The sequence below is a fragment of the Hemitrygon akajei genome, chromosome 3, assembly GCF_048418815.1.
Source record: "Hemitrygon akajei chromosome 3, sHemAka1.3, whole genome shotgun sequence".
Classification (NCBI taxonomy): domain Eukaryota; kingdom Metazoa; phylum Chordata; class Chondrichthyes; order Myliobatiformes; family Dasyatidae; genus Hemitrygon; species Hemitrygon akajei.
The window spans coordinates 198,323,518-198,337,635 of record NC_133126.1 but is presented as its reverse complement, the minus strand read 5'-3'; the positions used below and the strand labels follow the sequence as shown (position 1 = coordinate 198,337,635).

General features: G+C 44.8%; 1 protein-coding gene across 1 annotated transcript in view; it reads left to right on the top strand.

The window, feature by feature from the left end:
• Positions 1-12,174: 12,174 nt before the first annotated feature.
• LOC140725781 (interleukin-1 receptor accessory protein-like) overlaps positions 12,175-14,118 on the top strand; it is a 61,813-nt gene continuing 59,869 nt past the window's right edge. The window contains exon 1 of the mRNA XM_073041682.1: positions 12,175-12,319. The gene's annotated coding sequence lies outside the window, so the exon portion shown is untranslated. The remainder of the gene's footprint in view (positions 12,320-14,118) is intronic.

Here is a 14,118-nt window from a genome sequence, read left to right as displayed (position 1 = left end):
TATCATCAGTAAATTTAGCCACAAATCCATTAATCCCACAGTCCAAATCATTGACATACATCGTAAAAAGCAGCGGCCCTAACACCGACTCCTGTGGAACTCCACTGGTAACAGGCAGCCAGAATAGGATCCCTTTATTCCCACTCTCTGCTTTCTGCCAATTAGCTAATGCTCCACCCATGCTAGTAACTTCCCTGTAATTCCATGGGTTCTTGTCTTGTTAAGCAGCCTCATGTGCGGCACCTTGTCAAAGGCCTTCTGAAAATCCAAGTGCACCACATCTACTACATCTCCTATGTCTACCCTGCTTGTAATTTCCTCAGAAAGTTGCAGTAGGTTGGTCAGGCAGGATTTTCCTTTCAGGAAACCATGCTGGCTTTGGCCCATCTTGTCATGTGCCTCTAGATACTCTGGAATCTCATCCCTAACAATCGATCCAACAACTTCCCAAGCACTGATATCAGGCTAAAAGGTCTATAGTTTCCTTTCCACTGCCTCCCTCCCTTCTTAAATAGTGAAGTAACATTTGCAATTTTCTGGGTGCAAAAACATTTGCGAAAAGGAGTAACCAGAGCCAGAAACCCAACATAACATGAACTACAGAGTCCAATTCACAAACTGCGTCAATTCAACCTGGCCAAGGCACAAGGCTCTGACACCTTCCTCCGGGAAGAGAGAGAAAGAGAAAGGGAGAAGAGTGAGGTGAAGAAGGTAGGGGGGAGGGAGAGGGGGTGAGAGGGGGGTTGAGGAGGGAGGGGGCAGAGGGGGAGAAGGGTAGGGAGTGTTGTATTCTTTACACGTACCATGGGTTTCTAATAATGAAACATATTCTGGAAGAATAGAACTAGAACTTTTATTTACAACAGCAACAACTACACGTATGTCTTACAGCACCATGCTTCTAGATAATTCTGTCATTTCTGCACATGTTCTGAACTCCATCCAATCATGTTCTTACACGTCACACATGATATCGCCACATCTTCCTTTCCTTAAAAAGGAAAATTAGCAACATTAATCAAACAAATGCATAATTTAACATGTCTCTATCAGTCTCTCTGGTGGTTTACCAACATGAGTCGACCTTCTAAGTGGTTCACACGGTTCTTGTGTTTCATTGTAATCTTCATGTTTCATCTGGTCTGCATCAGTTAACTGAAACTCTGAAGTTGGCTCTTTCTTGAGGTCTTTGAGAAGAAATCGCAATTTATTCATTAAATGTGTAATCTCTTTTTTTTATGCTGAGATGTCATCATTTCAATAAAACTTCTCAGTTCTTTCACTTGTGAGTTCTTTCACTTCTTCAATTGGATCCTGATTCTTGAAACTCCTTGGCTTCAGATCAGTATTGTACTGTACCGGCAAGTTTGGTTTTTGTGGCAATGCTTTGTCAGATGCTGGTAACAAAGGGATGGCTCTGGGATTTTTCTTTATGACTTCTTTTACTGTTGCTGTGTTGGAATCAAATTCTGTTCTCTCTTGCTCTTTCATCAATTCACTGTATTCTGACTCTGTGTCACTGTCCAGGACTAAGACTCTTTTCACCAAATTCAGTCTCTCACAGGCAGATAGACCCAGTATTGACTGTACATTTTTTGGCACGACCGCAAATGAAAGCGTGTGCTCACTAGTTTTGTGTAATACTTTTGCCACACATGTTCCTTTAACTGGAATGTCTGCACCTGAATACCCAGTCACCTTTATATTTGTCTGATGTAACTTTGGTCTTGGATTAAACTCAGATTCTGCAAGAACATTTACTTGTGCTCCAGTATCCAGTTTAAACAGAATATTGTTTTGGTTTACTTGCAATGGCATAGTCCAGTCATTCTCACCTTGTTTGTTTTCACAAAGCACATCCATATAAAACTCCTCACGTTCGTTTTCACGCACTGCATTTACGTGTTTTATTTCCTTTCTACTTCTGCAACAACGTGAAAAATGATTACTCTTACTGCAGTGACTGAACATTTTTCCATACACTGGACACTTTTTAGGTTGGTGTTCCCACCCACAGCGAACACAAAGTTGTTTTCTTTCAAACAATGTCTTGCTCTCTGTCGGTTTCGTTGCTGTTTTGTTATTTTTTCTAACATGTTTGCGCTTTTCCACAGTGTCTATGTAGCTCTCAATAAAAAGCTCTTTAGCCTGAAATGCCACAGTTTCAGAAGCTTTGCAGAGAGTCAAAGCTTTTTCTAAATCTACGTCTGGTTCTCTTAAGAGTCTTTCTCTCAGGCCATTATCCAGAATGTCACAAACAATTCTGTCCTTAATGAGAGATCCATCAGCTCTGCAAACTTGCATGTTTTACTGCAGTTTCTCAACTCCGTAACAAATTGATCAATCGTTTGACCAGGTCTCTGTTGACAGGTAAAGAAGTTGTACTGCTCATATGTCACATTGCGCTTCGGTATACAAAGTGCTTCAAACTTGTCGATTATCGCCATTAGATTCAAATTATCCCCATTCTCAAAAGTAAAATGGTTATATACCTCAATTGCATCGACCCCTATTACGTGGAGCTGCTTTCGTTTTCTCTGATTTATTTTCTGCTCCGATCGCCGATAAATACATTTCAATTTGCTGTTTAAATTTTCTCCAGTTTTCAGCAACGTTTCCAGTTTCGATGGGGGGTTGCAAAACTTCCATTTTTAAAGCTGTTAGATAGATAGATAGATACTTTATTCATCCCCATGGGGAAATTCAACTTTTTTTCCAATGTCCCATACACTTGCTGTAGCAAAACTAATTACATACAATACTTAACTCAGTAAAAAAAAAATATGATATGCATCTAAATCACCGTCTCAAAAAGCATTAATAGCTTTTAAAAAGTTCTTAAGTCCTGGAGGTAGAATTGTAAAGCCTAATGGCATTGGGGAGTATTGACCTCTTCATCCTGTCTGAGGAGCATTGCATCGATAGTAACCTGTCGCTGAAACTGCTTCTCTGTCTCTGGATGGTGCTATGTAGAGGATGTTCAGAGTTATCCATAATTGACCGTAGCCTACTCAGCGCCCTTCGCTCAGCTACCGATGTTAAACTCTCCAGTCCTTTGCCCACGACAGAGCCCGCCTTCCTTACCAGCTTATTAAGACGTGAGGCGTCCCTCTTCTTAATGCTTCCTCCCCAACACGCCACCACAAAGAAGAGGGCGCTCTCCACAACTGACCTATAGAACATCTTCAGCATCTCACTGCAGACGTTGAATGACGCCAACCTTCTTAGGAAGTACATTCGACTCTGTGCCTTCCTGCACAAGGCATCTGTGTTGGCAGTCCAGTCAAGCTTCTCGTCTAACTGTACTCCCAGATACTTGTAGGTCTTAACCTGCTCCACACGTTCTCCATTAATGATCACTGGCTCCATATGAGGCCTAGACCTCCTAAAGTCCACCACCATCTCCTTGGTCTTGGTGATATTGAGACGCAGGTAGTTTGAGTTGCACCATATCACAAAGTCCTGTATCAGTTTCCTATACTCCTCCTCCTGTCCATTCCTGACACACCCCACTATGGCCGTGTCATCAGCGAACTTCTGCACATGGCAGGACTCTGAGTCATATTGGAAGTCTGATGTGTACAGGGTGAACAGGACCGGAGAGAGTACGGTTCCCTGCGGCGCCCCTGTGCTGCTGACCACCGTGTCAGACCTACAGTCTCCCAACCGCACATACTGAGGTCTATCTGTCAAGTAGTCCACTATCCAATCCACCATGTGAGAGTCTACTCCCATCTCCGTTAGTTTGTGCCTTAAGATCTTGGGCTGGATGGTGTTAAAGGCACTAGAGAAGTCAAGGAATGTAATCCTCACAGCACAACTGACCCCCTCTAGGTGAGAGAGTGATTTGTGCAGCAAATACGTGATAGCATCCTCCACTCCCACCTTCTCCTTATACGCAAACTGAAGAGGATCCTGGGCGTGCCTGGTTTGTGGCCTCAGATTCTGTATTATCAGCCGCTCCATGGTCTTCATCACGTGTGACGTCAAGGCAACAGGTCTGAAGTCATTCAACTCCTTTGGTTGTGGTTTCTTCGGTACCGGGACAATACAGGATGTCTTCCACTGTCTGGGTACTCTTCTCTGCTCCAGGCTCATGTTAAAGATACGCTGTAGTGGTTCTCCCAGCTCAGTCGCACAGGCCCTCAGTAATCGTGGGGAAACTCCATCCGGTCCAGCCGCCTTGCTGGTACAGATCTTCCTCAGTTGACCTACCACCTGTGCAGCCGTAATCCTGGGCGTGGGCAAGGTCTCCTGTGATTGGCTATTTTCCTGTGAGGGAAGTAAGCCTGGTGTGGATTTCTGCGGTGAGGATGAGATTGAGCTGTCGAACCTGTTGAAGAAGTTGTTCAGCTGGTTCGCTTTCTCCACATCTCCACTTATGTTCGCCCTCCGCTTTGCACCGCATCCGGTGATGATCTTCATCCCATCCCACACCTCCTTCATGCTTTTTTTCTGCAGCTTTAGTTCTAGCTTCCTCCTATACTGCTCCTTTGCCCCCCTCATCTGTACTCTGAGTTCCTTCTGAACTCTTTTAAGCTCCAACCGATCACCATCTTTAAAGGCCCTCTTCTTCTGGTTTAGGAGGCCTTTGATGTGACTAGTGATCCAGGGCTTATTATTGGGATAGCAGCGAACAGTTCTAACAGGGACAACTGCATCCACACAAAAGTTAATATAGTCCGTTGTGCATTCAGTGACCTCCTCAACGCCCCCACAAAGCCCCCCTTGCAGTACATCCCAGTTAGTAGTACCGAAGCAGTCTCTCAGGGCCTGTTCAGCTTCAGGAGTCCACTTTCTAAAAGAGCGTGTGGTAGTGGGATGCCTCATCACAATTGATTTATATCTGGGCTGTAACAAAACCAGGTTGTGATCAGCTTTTCCCAATGAAGGCAGTGGGGATGCACTATATGCCTCCTCTACAAACAATTATTAGCAATTATTAGCAATTGTTAGCAAACAATGAAAAACTTTGCACTTTTTTTTGATTATCTTCGCTTCTCCCGTGTTAGCGAAACATATTATTCTTCCAGACCAACTTCTGACACCATGTTGTGTTCCTTATATGTACCATGGGTTTCTAATAACGAGACATATTCTGGAAGAATAGAACTAGAACTTCTATTTACAACAGCAACAACTACACGTGTGTCTTACAGCGCCATGCTTCTAGATTATTCTGTCATTTCTGCTCATGCTCTGAACTCCGTCCAATCACGTTCTTACACGGGATGGAAAGTGAGATCATTCACAAGCAGACAGTGCTAAACACCTGCTCGCTGAACACTTGCTCTAATGTATATAAAACATATTAGCTATCTTATGTATTTATACTTAAGGTGCTTTCTTTATTATTGTGTTCTTTACCTTTATGTGTTTTTTTGGGCTGCATCAGATCCGAAGTTACAATTATTTCATTCTCCTTTGCATTTGAGTACCGTAAATGACATTAAGCAGTCTTGAATCTTGACTCAATGAAAAAACGGCACAGGAAGACTGACAAGCAACTGACGTGCAAGGAAAGACAAAATGTGCAAATAACTATAAATAAATAAGACTGAGAACAAGTTGTCAAGCCGTTGAAAGTGAGTCCATAGTGATACCCATCATCTGATGCAGAATGCGAATAAATTGGCTTTGCGAACACTGCTCCCTCTTTGACCTTAAGATGTTATTGTTCTTGCAATGCAGGATCTACATTGGGTGTAAAATCCCAATAATTCCATTGATCCATGCTGGGCATTATCACTGTGCGTTTAATCATGTCTGGATTATGGGGTTTGATCAATGAATTGACACTCCAGGTCTCCCTGCAGCATATGGGAGGATATTGTTGAGGTTACGGGGTGAGCAGCCTACTTCACACTAGTCAGTCGTGGGTGACCCAGTTTCCCAGTGACAGTTAAGGCCCCACATTTAACCAACAACACGGCTAAGAAATTCTTCCAGTCTCAGGGTTGCTAGATTGAGTAGCACTAAGATATAAAGTCCTATAGAACACTACAGCACAGAAACAGGCACTTTGGCCTATATAGTCCATGCCAAACTATTAAACGATCTAATCCCATCGACCTGCACCCGGACCATAACCCTCCATGCCCCATCCATCCATGTCCCTATCCAAATTTCTCTGAGATATTGAAATCAAACCTGAATCCACCACTTCAGTGGCAGCTCGTTCCACACTCTCACCACCCTCTGAGTGAAGCTCGTTCCACACTCTCACCCTCTGAGTGAAGCTCGTTCCACACTCTCACCCTCTGAGTGAAGCTCACTCCACACTCTCACCCTCTGAGTGAAGCTCGTTCCACACTCTCACCGCCCTCTGAGTGAAGCTCGTTCCACACTCTCCCCACCCTCTGAGTGAACGAGTTCCACACTCTCACCCTCTGAGTGAAGCTCGTTCCACACTCTCACCCTCTGAGTGAAGCTCGCTCCACACTCTCACCACCCTCTGAGTGAAGCTCGTTCCACACTCTCACCACCCTCTGAGTGAAGCTCGTTCCACACTCTCGCCCTCTGAGTGAAGCTCGTTCCACACTCTCACCCTCTGAGTGAAGCTCGTTCCACACTCTCACCCTCTGAGGGCAGCTCGTTCCACACTCTCACCACCCTCTGAGTGAAGCTCGTTCCACACTCTCACCACCCTCTGAGTGAAGCTCGTTCCACACTCTCACCCTCTGAGTGAAGCTCGTTCCACACTCTCACCCTCTGAGGGCAGCTCGTTCCACACTCTCACCACCCTCTGAGTGAAGCTCGTTTCACACTCTCACCACCCTCTGAGTGAAGCTCGTTCCACACTCTCACCCTCTGAGTGAAGCTCGTTCCACACCCTCCCCACCCTCTGAGTGAAGCTCGTTCCACACTCTCACCGCCCTCTGAGTGAAGCTCGTTCCACACTCTCACCCTCTGAGTGAAGCTCGTTCCACACTCTCACCACCCTCTGAGTGAAGCTCGTTCCACACTCTCACCCTCTGAGTGAAGCTCGTTCCACACTCTCACCACCCTCTGAGTGAAGCTCGTTCCACACTCTCACCCTCTGAGTGAAGCTCGTTCCACACTCTCACCGCCCTCTGAGTGAAGCTCGTTCCACACTCTCACCGTCCTCTGAGTGAAGCTCGTTCCACACTCTCCCCGCCCTCTGAGTGAAGCTCACTCCACACTCTCACCCTCTGAGTGAAGCTCATTCCACACTCTCACCACCCTCTGAGGGCAGCTCGTTCCACACTCTCACCACCCTCTGAGTGAGAAAGCTCCCCCTTCTGTTCCCCCTTAAACATTTCACCTTTCACCCTTAACCCATGACCTCTAGTTTCAGTCTCACCCAACCTCAATGGAAAAACCATCCAGCCCATTCTGGACTCCAGTGAGTACAGCCATCGAACACTCCTCATATTTTAACCCTTTTCATTCCCAGGATCATTCTCGTGAACCTCCTCTGGACCCTCTCCAATGCCAGCATACCCTTTCTTAGATAAGGGGCCCAAAACTGTTGACAATACTCCAAGTGCAGTCTGACCACTGCCTTATAAAGCCTCAGCATTACATCCTTGCTTTTGTATTCAAGTCCTCTCAAAATGAATGTTAATATTGCATTTGCCTTGCTCACCACTGATCAACCTGGAAGTTAACCCTGAGGGAATTCTGCACAAAGACTCCCAAGTCCCTTTACACTTCGAGGTGTATAAGATGAGGGGCATTGATCTTGTGGATAGCCAGAGGCTTTTTGCCAGGGGTGAAATGACTAACACAAGGGGGCATAGTTTTAAGGTGCTTGGAAATAGGTACCGAGGGGATGTCGGGGGTAAGTTTTCCACACAGAGAGCGGTGGGTGCGTGGAATGCGCTGCCCACGGCGGTGGTGGAGGCAGATACAACGGAGTCTCTTATGAGCCTCTTAGATAGGTAAATAGAGCTTAGAAAAATAGAGGGCCCTGCGCTGGGAAAATTCTAGGCAGTCTCTAGAGTAGGTTACGTGGTCGGCACAACATTGTGGGCAGCATTTAACACCCAGGTTTCAAAGAGTGTTGAATTTCTGGGCTTCTCTGTCATGGACATGAGCCTCCCCAACATTAGACCATAAGTCATAGGAACAGAATTAGGCCATTCAGCCCATCAATTCTGCTCTGCTATTCCGTCATGACTGATCCTGGATCCCATTCACCTGCCTTCTCACCATATCCCTTGATACTCCGACCAGTCAGGAATCTATCAACTTCTGCTTTGACTATACCCGGAACTTGTTCTCCAGTCTGTGGCAGAGTCTTCCACAGATTCACCACTCTTCAGCTAAAAAAAACTCACCCTTACTTCGGTTCTAAAAGGTCGCCCCTCAATTTTGAGGCTGTGCCCTCTAGTTCTGGATATCCCCACCATAGGAAACATTGTTTTCCACATCCACCCTATCTAGTCCTTTCAACATTCAGTACATTTCAATGAGATCCTCCCCCATCCCCCACATTCTCCTAAATTCCAGTGAGTACAGGCCCAAAGCTGCCAAATGCTGCTCAGATATTAACCCCTTCATTCCCTGAATCATCCTCGTGAACATCCTCTTGAATCTCTCCAATGACAACACATCCTTTCTGAAATAAATGGCCCAAAACTGTTCACAACACTCCAAGTGCAGCTTGACTACTGTCTAATAAAGCTTCAGCATTAACTCCTTGTCTTTATATTCCATTCCCCTTTGAAATATGTGCCAACGTTGCATTTGCTTTCTTTACCGTAGACTCAACCTGTGAATTCTGGGAGCCTTGCACGAGGACTCCTACGTCCCTTTGCAGCTCAGATGTTTGAACATTCTCACCATTTAGATGATACTTTGAACTACTGTCCCTTTTACCAAAGTCCATTATCAAACATTTCCCAACACTGTATTCCATCTGCCATTTTTTTGCCCATTCTTCAAATTTGTCCAAGTCCTGTGGCAATTGCACTGGTACCTCAGCACTATCTACCCACACACCTATCTTCATATCATTCACACACTTTGCCACAAAGCCATCAATTCCATTATCTAAATCATTCACAAACAATATGAAGAGTAGTATCCCAATACTAACACTTGACGAATACCAGCCAACCAGAAAAGGCCCCTTTATATCCACTTCCTGCCTCTTGACTGTCAGCCCTTCCTCTATCCATGCCTGTATATTTCCTGTAACACCATAGGATTTTATCTTGTTAATCAGCCTCATGACTGGCACCTTCTCAAACACCTTCTGAAAATTAAAGTAAGTGACATCCACTGCCTCTCCTTTGTCCACTCTGCTTGTTACTTCCTCAAAGAACTCTAACAGGCAAGATTTTCCTTTTCAGAAACCATGCTGACTATGACTTATTTTTATCATTAGTCTCCAAGTAGCCCGAAACCTCATCCTTAATAATAGACTCCAACACTTTCCCAACGTCTGAGGTTAGGCTAACTGGCCTGTAATTTCCCTTATTTTGCCCTCCTTCCTTCCTAAAGAGTGGAATGACATTTGCAATCTTCCAGTCCTCTGTGACCATGCCAGAATCAAGTGATTCCTGAAAGATCATGACTAATGTATTTGTATTCTCTTCAGCATCCTCTCTCAGGACTCTGGATGTAGTCCATCTGGTGTGGGATACTTATCCACCTTAAGACCATTGAGTTTGCCCAGCACTTTTTCCTTTGTAAAGGCAATGATATTACTCCTGCTCCCTGACATTCGCAGACCTCGGACACACTGCTAGTGTCTTCCACTGAAGACTGAAGCAAAGTACTCATTAAATTCATCTGGTATTTCTTTGTCCCCCATTACAACCTCACCAGCATCATTTTCCAGTGGTCCAATACCAACTCTCACCTCCCTTTTACTCTTTATATAACTGAAAAACCTTTTAGTATCCTGTTTATATTATCAGCTAGTTTGTCCTCATATTTCATCTTTCCCCTTCTTATAGTTTTTTTTAGTTGCCTTTTATTGGATCTTAAAAGCTTCACAATCATCCAACTTCCCACTCACTTTTGCTACCTTACATGCCCATTCCTTGTTTATGTAGTCCTTAACTTCCCTTGTCACCCATGGTTGCCTCTCCCTGCCATTTGAGAACAACCTCTTCTGTGGGGCATATCCTTCCTGACCCTTGTGAACTATTCCCAGAAACTTCAGCCACCTCTGTTCTGCCGTCATCCCTGCCAGTATCCCCCTCCAAGTTTTTTCATTCCACCCTCAAAGATGCAACATTCTCTGACCCTATGTCACGTCTTTCTAAAGATGTAATTCCATCTCTTATAGAGACACACCACCGTCCATGCCTTCCTGCCTGTCCTTTCCATACAAAATATATCCTTTGCTGTTAAGCTCCCAACTATGTCTTTCTTTCAGCCACGACCAGTGATCCCCTCAACGTCATACTGACCAATCTCTAATTGCGCCATGCGTTCGTCTACATTATTCCAAATGCTACGCACCTTTAAATACAGCACCCTCAGTCCTGCATTCCTCACCATTATGGATTTTGCCTCTGTGGTACAATTTAACTCTTCGCTCTGTCTGCATTTGTACCCAGTCATTGGCTTGTCCTTCCGTACATTCATGTTACACCCATCATCTACTTGTAAACCTTCTGGCTCATCCTCAGCTCTATCATACTGGTTCCAAACCCCCTGCCATATTAGTTTAAACCACTCCCAGCAGCTCTCGTAAAGCTGCCCACAAGGATATTTGTCCCCCTCTGATTCAAGTGCAACCCGTCCCTTTCGTACAGGTCACACCTGCCCCAGAAGAAGTCCCAGTGATACAGAAATATCATTGCTCCCCCTGCTCCCTGCTCCAATTCTTCAGCCATGCATTTATCTGTCACCTCATTCTGTACCTATCCTCACTGTCGCGTGGGAAAGGCAGTGATTCTGAGATTACTACCCTCGAGGTCCTCCTTCTTAACTCCCTGTATTCTGTTTTCAGGACCTCCTCCCTTTTTCTACCTAATGTCATTGGTAGCAACATGTACCACGACTTCTGGCTGTTCATCCTCCCTTTTCAGGATATTGTGGACACATTCAGAAACATCCTGGACCCTGGCACCTGGGAGGCAAACTACCATCTGTGTTTCTTTTTTGCGTCCACTGAATCACCATCTGCCCCCCTAACTATAAAGTCCCCTATTGCTGCTGCTGTCCTCTTCAGTTTCCAGCCCTTCTCTGCCACAGGGCCAGCATCAGTGCCACAGCTGCTTCCCCCCAGTTAGGTTTTACCCCCCAACTGTACTCAAAATAGAGTATTTATTGTTGAGGGGAATGGCCATAGGGGTGCTCTCGACTATCTGACGTTATCAGATATCAGCATCCACTTTACCTCCACCATCAGCATCCAGGATACCTTCCAAAGGTGATGCTTCAAAAAGGCGGCATCCATCATTAAGGAGCCCCATCACCCAGGACATGTCCTCTTCTCACTACTACCATCAAGGAAGGTGGAAGAGGAATCGGAAGGCATATACTCAATGTTTTAGGAACAGATTCTTCTCCACCGCCAATAGATTTCTGAATGGACAATAAACCCGTGAACACTACCTCAGTGTTTTTCCTCCCTTTTTGCACTACTTATTTAATATAATTTTCTTTTTTATTGTAATTAATATTTTTATCACTAAGTATTGTAATGCATGGTAATGTACTGCTGCTGCAAGTTAACAAATTTCATGACATCTGCCAGAGATATGATTCTGATTCAAACCGTGAGAAAGGGATTCAGACGCACAAGCGACCGGGTTCCACCCCCCCCCCCCCCCACCCCACGCAGCACCGCAGAGATGGTGAATCAGCAAGAACGAAGTGCCTCACTTTGTGGGCTGGAGATGTAAACAGGAAACCCACCCTCAGATTTTGTAAGAGGCTGCTACGCCCTCAGTAGTACTGGCAGAAACTCTGTGCAAGTTCTTTAACATCAAAATTAATCCTTCAATTTAGACCAGGGAGATTGCTCAGGTGGATTATGATACCTTGTGCAACACTGCAACAAGCGTGATATGTCAATCATTAGAAGCAGAATTTCACGCTACAGTATTGGGACATCCTGAAGTTGTAATGGGGTCAAATAACGTGGTTTTGAAGTGTTGCAATGCGGGTAGTTCTGCAACCAAACGGAAATCAGCAATCTCTCACAATCTCTGAATGCATAACTCACCTACTTTCGGAGCAAGCGGCTGGGAAATCCGAAGGCAAATCAGGGAATGAAGGGAGCGCCGGGCATGAGAGGGGAGAGAAAGAGCAGCGACGTCGCCACAAAGGCTCTTGGCTGGAAAATCAAATAGAAGACACGTTAAATGCAGGAAGGCGGAGAGTTCCTGAGGTAATATGTGCTCATGCACAGCAAACTTTCACAAATATTTTTTAGAATCAGTGCATCAGAATTGAAATCAGCTTTTTTATTACTAACACGTTGTGAAAATTGTTGTTTGTGGTAACAGTACAGTGCAATACATAAAAATACTAAAATTACAAAAATATACAGTAAATACATAAATAAAACAAATTAACTATGTTTATTTATTTATATGTATATATTTATACACACTCAGTGGCCACTTTATCAGATTCACCTATACACCTGCTTGTTAATGCAAATATCTAATCAGCCAATCACGTGGCAGCAACTCAATGCATAAAAGCATGCAGACATGGTCAAGAGGTTCAGTTGTTGTTCAGACCAAACATCAGAATGGGGAAAAAATGTGATCTGAGTGACTTTGATCATGGAATGATTGTTGGTTCCAGACAGGGTGGTTGGGTTGTTTCACTATCTCAGAAACCGCAGATCTCCTGGAATTTTCATGCAATAAAACTCTCTAGAGTTTACAGAGAATGGTGTGAAAACAAAAAAACATCCAGTGAGTGTCAGTTCTGTGGGAGAAAACACCGTGTTAATGAGAGAGGTCAGAGGAGAATGACCAGACTGGTTCAAGCAGACGGGAAGGTGACAGTGACTCAAAAACCACACATTACAATACTGATGTAACTCTACAATGACAGTCACCAGTCTGGCTGTGACAAAAGGAGGGTTTGGCATGGGGCTAGCAACCCCATTTCATGAAAAAACCCAGGGCCACAAAACTGCCAACAGAAGCTCTAAACTCCTCATCCTTGGGAGGGGAATGATAGCAGATGGACTATACGTGGGGACAATTTAAAAGTTTGATCCAGGGCAGAGGACTCTGGTAAGCTGCTGTTGGCAGCCTATGCCCCGGTAGGATGATGGGCTTAAGAAGAAGAAGATAACAGCGGTGTGTAGCAAAGCATCTCTGAATGCACAACATGTTGAACCTTAAAGTAGCTGAGCTAGCAGCAGAAGACCACAAACACACACTCAATAGCCACTTTATTAGGTACAGGAGGTATGTAGTAAAGTGGTCACATGGTCCGTAGTTAAATAATTAGTGCAAAAGAGTACAAAAATAGTGAGGTAACGCTGATGAGGTATTTGACCATTTGGACATCTGATGGTGGAGGAGAAGAAGCTGGTCCTGGAACACTGGGAGCGTGTCTTCAGGCTCCTGTACTTCCTCCCCGATTGTCGTCATTCGTGAAAAAAGTCCCACGTTGATGGTGTGAAGACAATTGACTGAATCATGCCGCCCCTCTATCTTGAGTCTGTGTCCTCTTGTCCTAGACTCCTCAACCATGGGAAACATCCTTTCCACATCTACTCTGTCTAGGCCTTTCAACATTCAAAAAGTTTCTATGAGATCCCCCCCCCCCCCCCACATCCTTCTAAATTTCAACGAGTACAGACCCAGAGCTATCAAATGTTCCTTGTAAGATAACCCTTTCATTCCTGGAATCATCCTTGTGAACCTCCTCTGAACCCTCTCCAATGCCAGCACATCTTATCTTAGATGAGGAGCCCAAAGCTGTTCACAATACTCAGGGTGAGGCCTCACCAGAGCCTTATAAAGTCTCAGCATCACATCCCTGCTCTTGTATTCTGGACCTTTTGAAATGAATGGCATTTGCCTTCCTCACCATTGATTCTGCCTGCAAGTTAACCTTTAGGGTGTTCTGCACAAGGACTCCCAAGTCCCTCTGCATGTCAGATTTTTGGATTTTCTCCCCATTTAGAAAATAGTCTGCACATTTATTTCTACTGCCAAA